This window comes from Hibiscus syriacus, unplaced genomic scaffold (genome assembly GCF_006381635.1).
Source record: "Hibiscus syriacus cultivar Baekdansim isolate YM2019G1 unplaced genomic scaffold, ASM638163v2 tig00111213_pilon, whole genome shotgun sequence".
In the NCBI taxonomy this organism is placed as follows: Eukaryota; Viridiplantae; Streptophyta; class Magnoliopsida; order Malvales; family Malvaceae; genus Hibiscus; species Hibiscus syriacus.
In genome coordinates this window covers 2,054,778-2,062,764 of record NW_024063022.1, presented here as the reverse complement: position 1 = coordinate 2,062,764, position 7,987 = coordinate 2,054,778, and the positions used below count along the sequence as shown (strand labels likewise).

Below are 7,987 nucleotides of genomic sequence, written 5' to 3'. Positions count from 1 at the left end.
TGGTATGCTCGAACATCTCTAAAAAATTTCTTTCGACTTTGGTAAATTTAATTAGGTGGTAACAGCCCACTTACCAAATAATTGACATAATCCACATACCAAGCTAAGACTTCCATAACAAGTAATTATTTATTAGGAAAAGTATCAGGGATTGCCAACATATTCCCATCCTCTTTGTCAGCTTCCAACCGTGAAAAATGATCAGCTACTTGATTCTCAAATCATTTCTTATCCCTTACTTTAATGCAAACTCTTGGAGTAACAATACCCATCTTATTAGCCTCGGCTTACTATCTTTCTTGGCAAACAAATGCCTCAATTTTGAATGATCATTGTAGACAATTACCTTGGTTTCAGCCAGATAGGAGCGAAATTTGTCAAAGGTAAACACCACAACAAGCGACTCTTTTTTCTGTTGTGGTTTAATTTACTTGAGCATCTTGTTAGCATAATGTATAGCATGGAGCATTTTTTCCTTCTATTACCCCAACATTAGCTCAAAGAGTAAATTCCAATCTGGTGCTACTACTATAGGACTAGTGACTAATTTTAGCTTGATTGTTTCAAAGGATTTCAACACTTCATCAACAACCACAAATTTCCTATTGTGCTCCAGCAATGAGCATAATGGTCTAGCAGTCTGGGAAATTATTTTGATGAATCGTAAATAAAAACCAGCATGCTTCAAGAAACTTCTTACTGATTTCACTTTAGTAGGAGGTAGTAGCTTTTCAATAACTTCAACTTTGACTTTTTCAACTTCAATGCCACAGCTAGAGATTCAATGCCCCAACACTATACCTTCAGTCTCCATAAAGTGAAAATTTTCCCAATTTATGACCAAATTGGTCTCTTCACATCACTTTAATACAATAACCAAATGAATATGGAATTAATCAAAATTTTGCCCAAAAACAAAAAAAAAATCATCCATAAATAACTCCAAATAATCTTCAATCATATCGGAGAATATTACCATCATGTAGCACTGAAATGTTGTTGAAGCATTGCACAAACCAAACGACATTCTTTGAAAAGCTAAAGTACCATAAGGGCATGTGAAAGTAGTTTTCTCATGATCATCAAGTGCTATAGAAATTTGGTTGTATCCATTATATCCTTCCAAAAATATATACAGATTCTCCAACAAATGGTGGTTCTTGCTGGCACTAACTCATTCTTTTCATTTGTCATAATAGTAATGCAACCTTTCTTTAAAACATAGTGCAAAGGGCTGACCCAATTGTTGTCTAAAATAAAGTATATGATTCCAACATTCAACCATTTTATAATCTTCTTCATAACTACTTGTATGATTGGATTCAATCTTCGTTGATGCTCAATCGAACTGCTATTTGGGTCAGCCAGTAAAATATTATGCATACAAAATGATGGAGTGATGCCCTTAATATAAATAATATTTCAAGCCATATCCCTCTTGTGTTACTTCAGAACAATAATCAACTTACCTTCTTACGATGTTGTAAGTTGTAATGTCACAATTACTATTAGAATATTATTTTCTCCAATGAATGAATACTTCAAATGCCTTGGTAAAGGCTTCTAATCGAGCATGGATGACTCTTCAATACATGATTTACGAGCTTGAATAGTTCGGTCATGCATGTTTAATGACTCAAAATGTTGGATAAAGTTTCCATAATGTTCTTCATTCTCTTCTTTTGATAACTCTTCAATTACTACAACATTGCTGGTAACATTATCCTTGATGTGACATTCATTACAATGCTCCTATGCAAAAATATCAATAACATCGAGTGAGTAGCATTTAGCACTCTTACTTATATAAAGAGCATTATTCAAAACAGTGAATGTAATATGGTCATCATTTATTCTTATCGTAAGTTCCCTTTTTTCACATCAATTAGTGCTAGCCGGTGGTAAGGAATGGGCAGCCAACTATGATGGGAACATCTTTATCGGTTTCACTATCCAAAATGATGAAATCGATGAGGAATATGAACTTGTCCACTTGGACCAACATGTTCTCTACAATGCGACTAGGATACACGATGGATCTATCAACAAGTTGCAAAGTGACAGAGGTCGGTCTTGATTCGCCGTTTCCAAATTTCTTGAAAACTGAAAACAATATTTGATTTATGCTGGCACCCAAGTTACATATAGCTTTTCCCATAAATTTATCACCAATAATGAAAGAAATAGTGAAACTCCCTGGATCTGTAAGCTTTGGTGGTAATTAACTTGTAGTTATAGCACTACATTATTCGGTAAGAGCAACAGTCTCAAATTCTCCTAGTCTTCTCTTTTTGGATAGAATTTCTTTCATGAATTTGATGTAGCTTGGATTTTTCTTTAGTGCCTCAGTCAATGGAATATTGATTGTTAGTTGGCGAAGTACATTAATAAATGCTCTATATTGATGATCTTTCCTTGAATTTTTGAAATATTGAGGAAATGGTGGAGGCATCATGGGTTCATGTGGCATTGGGGTTGGAGAAACGTTAGACAATATAAGTATTGTTGCTAGTAATGATTCAAGATTATTGTAATATCATGATTTTCTAGTTGTGACATTAACAATGGATGTCTAAATATCAAATTATTTACTTTTTACCTTGTCAAGCTTCCCAATATAGATGTCACTTCGAGTATTAATTGCCTTGCAATGCTCTTTCCCTTGCTACTTGAGATTTTTGGTGTCGCTAGGCAGCATTCCTTGTAGTGGATTGCTGAGAGCATTCACTATTTGGCCTACTTGACTTTCCAAGGCCCTTAATGGAGCTGATTGGCTTGCCATATATTCTCTCATTAAGGCTTCAAGTGAGATTAGATTGGAATGTTGTGTGGAAGATTTGCATTTATAGCTTTGCTTTTGTTATGGGTGTGTAGTCTGATACTGTAATTGAGGATGTAACATTGCTTGCTACTGATTATACTACTATTAATATTGGTAATGTTGTTGTTAAGGATTAGTAACATGCTTCTGTGGTTCTGAAAGTTGGCATTATGGGTATTGCCATATGCATTGTAATTTCTATTATAATTTCTTACATAGAAAATTGACTCAGGATTTGACGACAATCTTAAAAATTATGATCAATTCCACAGTAAACAAAAGAAAGACTAGTGGTAGCTTTTACCTCATAAATTTCCCATGGTTTTTGCAACTTTTTCACCATATCCGTCAATGTTTAAATTTGAGAGGCCATAGAGTTGAATGTGTTAGTGTCCACAGCTTCATTATTTTATATCCTCTCTAGAATATCATAAGATTCATTATATGTTTTATCATGCAAAGCTCCATTTGTTGAAGTATCTACTACCATACGTGTTTTTATATTCAACCCATTATAAAACATATTCATATGAGTCCAATACGTGTTTATCTATTCAACACATTATATAACATATCCATTTGAGTTCAATACAAAAATCCATGCATTTGACATTTTCACATCAAATCCTTAAATTTTTCCTATGCCTCGTATAAGCTTTCATATTCCAACTATTTGAATGAGGTAAGATCATTTTAGAGTTTTGCATTCATGTTGGGAGGGTTGCATTCATTTTAGAGTTTTTGCTAGCTCATTCCATGATGCTATAGCAGCTGGAGGCAGCAGTGTTAACCATACTCTTGCTTTACCTCTTACGGAATAAAGGAAAATATTCAACTTTAAGGCTTTCTCAGGAACTCCTTGTTGCACAAATGAATCACAAACTTCCATAAACAATCAGAGGTGCGCTCTCGGATATTCAGTAATTGACCCACCATATTACCCCATTAAATACAACATCTGTAACATGATCAAATTTAGCTCAAAATTTGCTGCATATATTGTTAGTCGCACAATGCCAAGATATAGATCATTGAGTATAGGCATTACCTGCTCTCGAATGGGTCAGTTGCGTTCATCCATATTGTAAAATTACTACGGTCCAACTCTATTACAAGCTGGTAATTTAGCATTATTCCATGTTGTAGCAAAGATAAGGCATTATGTTGTTCTCTATCCATAAATGCTTGATTTCTAGCAGTTTTTGTTCATTGTCTTCGAAACGTTCTTTCAATCTCTAGATTTAATGGATCTAATTTGTCTCCACTACGTGGCATAAACCAATGAAACTAAAAATTAAGTACCTATAAAAAAGAAATAACCAAATAAGAAAACTATAAAAGAAAATATAAAGTAAAATCGATACTCCCCAGTAATGATGCCAAAAACTTAATGCTACAAAATTGATACAACAATATACGCAAGTGCACGTGTAATAAAACAAGTAATAAAGTGGTATAAAAATAATGTTACAAATGTCAAACCCACAGGGAGAAAATTGATTACGATAGAGTTCATATGTAGAAAAGAATAGTTAAAGTTGATGATTGGCTAACAAAAGTAAAAGGTAGAAATATCAATGTTAAAGAGTAGGGAATGCTATAGTAAATAAGGGATCATTAAAGGCCAATGGACCTAAGATGCTTTTATCATAGGGCTACTATAAAATGTTAATGCTAAAGCTCTATGTTTGTGAGTTATAAAAGAATTAATCACAACTTATTAAACTCTTAACTCTCATTACAAAGCTAATTAATTTAGGAAAAATCTACTTTCGTAACCACATATGTTATGAGTAAGTTAGCAAGCAAAATTAATTAATTTTATCTCTAAAATCAACTAAATATCACATGGATAAAATACTATTATCTCTAATCAGCATTTTATTAAAACGACGGCATCAAAAACATAGTTCAAATAACAAAAATCATAATTCAAGCATTTTATCGAGGATACCCAAAATAAAGTGACAATCATTCAATATCCACAAATATAATTTTTTCTTCTCTCAAATTCAAAACAACAATCCAAATGTTGAACCCTAATCAATCACATTACTCCTTTATTGTTGTTGCACTCCCTGGCAGATGAACTAGGATGCCATCGAGGCTCAAGTATGTGGAGAAAGATGTAAGAGATGAAAATTTGGATTATCATTCAAATGATTTGTTCAAATGATTAGAATATCATTCATATTTATAGGTTAAAGGGATGATCCTTCAACCAATCATCTTTTGCCATAATCCAGGTTATTCTAGAGCCTTGACAACTGTCCTCTTTCAATTGTACCTTCTAAAAGGTTATCCGTTATTCACATGATAAGTGATCAAATACTGTAAAACCACTCAGTATCACGACACAACAACACTTGTAGCTTCAAGCAATGCCAACAACATCAATGAACCCAATTCCAGCATAAAACATAAAAATTAAGCCAACAATTACCAACTTTCATTTATGATGCAAATGATAGAAAATATATATAAAAATGATCCTAAAAATGCTCAAGTTCAAGCTCAACCTAGGTAAAAAAAATACTAAAAAATAACTCTTTCGAAGAGTAATTAGCATGTCAAACATATTTTACCAAGGCAATTTAATTTTAGATATCATGTCTTGTTATTCAACTCTCGTTAAAGCTATTTCATGGGAAACTTTGATCTAGATGGTCTGGTCTATTTGAAGCCCTTAAGGTTTTCCTTCATGGTGCTATGTTGATAAAGTTATTTCCTTAAGTTAATGGGCAACTTTTGAAGCTTTATTTCCAACAACAAAGGCCTCATATTGCTTTTTTCATACTAAGTGAACCTTCCCCTTTTTAATTTCTTATAGTATTTAATAAGTCATATTTGACATTACTTTAGTTTTATTTTTTTACAAATTTTTAATTTTGTTATTTTTGTATAGCTATTTGCTACAACTTTATTTGCAACTTCCATGTTCTTCTATCGTATCTGCTTCCTAGCAATCTCTGCTAGTTTGTGTATCGAATGTTGCATACATCATTACCAATATTAGACAGTTAACTTTCAAATGGGAAAAGGTAAAGGTAAGTTGTTTTCCTTTTTTTTTTAAAGTTCCATCATCACCATCCATCACCACCATTCATTTAAAATTTCAACCTTAACTCTTTAGCCCGAACATTTAGAATTCAAAATAAAACTTCATCTTTTTATCTATGCATATTACATTTAATACACCCCTAACCTTAAAACTCATTACTTACTTTACCTTTGTACTCCCCCTTCAGCCTTTACTTTATCAAAACAAAATACTCAAAGATTTCATATTTTTTCTCTATTTCTTTTCGTTGTTCATCCTCATTCATCAACAAAATCATGAACACCTAAGAATAAGTCTACTACCAAAAGTTCCTGACGACCACTAATTCCACCACCAAAAGATCACCTTGTTTAGCTGTTTGTCCACCAAAATACTAGCGTGATGAGGGATCAATGAAGACCCTGGTGCTCCTGATGCTACACAAACCCCTATACCACATGCAAGCCTTGCTATATTGGAGTTGCCAAATGCTATAACATCGATGGCAGTCAAGCATGATAATCTCAAGTCAATGCTAATTCATATCTTAAAAAACCAATCTCATATGCATAATGCCCAAGTTCAATATTAGATGTATGCCCATGAGCGTGACAAGGCATTTCAGCAAGTGATAACCAAGCAAAGTCCAATTCTCTACCTTTCTATTTTCCATGTTGGATGATTTAGCTCCACTAGCAATGTCAGATGCTAAAGTTAGTTATGCTAACACTAAAGGTTATGAGGATAAGGAGGATAATGCTTTGGATACATATACATCGACATATAAGGTAGAAGAAGACATTGATTTTGAGGAGAAAGATAAAGATATAATAATGTGGTTGATTCAACGTCTACTAAGATACCTGCTGTCGACTCTGAGGATGTCAACATTGATGAAGTTGATGAGGAGTGCACCAACTATCAAGAGAAAGAAACGAGTTTGAAACTAGATGAAAGCAATGACAAACAAGTTGCCCGATGATTCTTGGATTTAAATGATGATAAATTTATGAAAGATGTTCCACCTGCTGCAGAGCATGATTTAAATGTTGATTAAATCATTGAAAGTATTATATAAGAGGTTGAGATAGCTGCTACAGCCAGTCCACCTAAGAAATCTACTCTCGTGCAAGTTGGCGATGTAAGGAACCCCTAAAGGAGCCAAAGATGCAAACCCCTACACGAAAGGAAAATATGTTGTTGTAGCATTACCTACTCCTATTCCTGATGTTGTTGTGGTTAAAACCACATTAGAATTTTTTTAACTTAAAATATCATATCTTTATTAGATGCTATAGCATTTTTTCAAAAAAAAATAAAAAACTAGGAATTAACTTGGAAATTTTGGTATAACTCCAACATAGTCTTAGGAAATAAGTTGGAATGCTCTAATATTAGCTCTAGGAAGATTGTTATAGCATTGAAAATCATTAATTAAGTAGGAACAATTTTCTAACTTAGCTAAGTATTGATTGGATACACTTAGCCTGCACACTACTGCACTCTATGGGTTTTGATTTTATTATGTTGAAATTCTATTCCTTAATTCAACATCACATGTATATTGTATACACTACTGCAACAATGTTCTGAGGCTGAAAAAGGAAATTAAATTTTTGTCTGGTTTTGTGATATTATTCTGTGGCATTACCGTTAGCTTTAGTTGCATTGCATGCATGTTATTGCTTAAGGATAAGTAAATACTTAGGTTTAGGGGTGTGACAACTCTCTAAAAGAGTTATCTTTTAGGATCCTTTTACCTAAGTTAAGTTTGAACTTTAGCATCACTAAGAGCATATTAGGATCACTTGCAAACATTTTTGCATCATTTACAACATGGGAAATAGTTGAGGTGATTTGGGTTGGTTTTGGTTTTATTACAGAAAAATGATACATTGATGTTGTAGCATTGCCTGAAGCTGCAGATAATGTTGTGTAAATGATGTAACAACTGATGAATAACCAGTCGGTTAGGGAATCTTTTGGAATGGACACTGTAAGAGGCAGCTGTCAAATGGTAAAAAATCAAAAGAGACACGGAAGAAAAGTATTGATTGATGGTTGAAATCCTTAGCCTATAAATTGGTGAGCTCTTTACATCATTGGATATCATATTTATTACCTTC

At 33.2% G+C, this 7,987-nt stretch overlaps 1 non-coding gene across 1 annotated transcript; it reads left to right on the top strand.

Annotated features, from left to right (window-relative positions):
• The first annotated feature begins 3,416 nt into the window (after positions 1 to 3,416).
• On the top strand, positions 3,417 to 3,523 carry LOC120156271. The gene has a single exon (XR_005519053.1). It is a non-coding gene; the product is annotated as a small nucleolar RNA R71 (small nucleolar RNA).
• Positions 3,524 to 7,987: the final 4,464 nt, after the last annotated feature.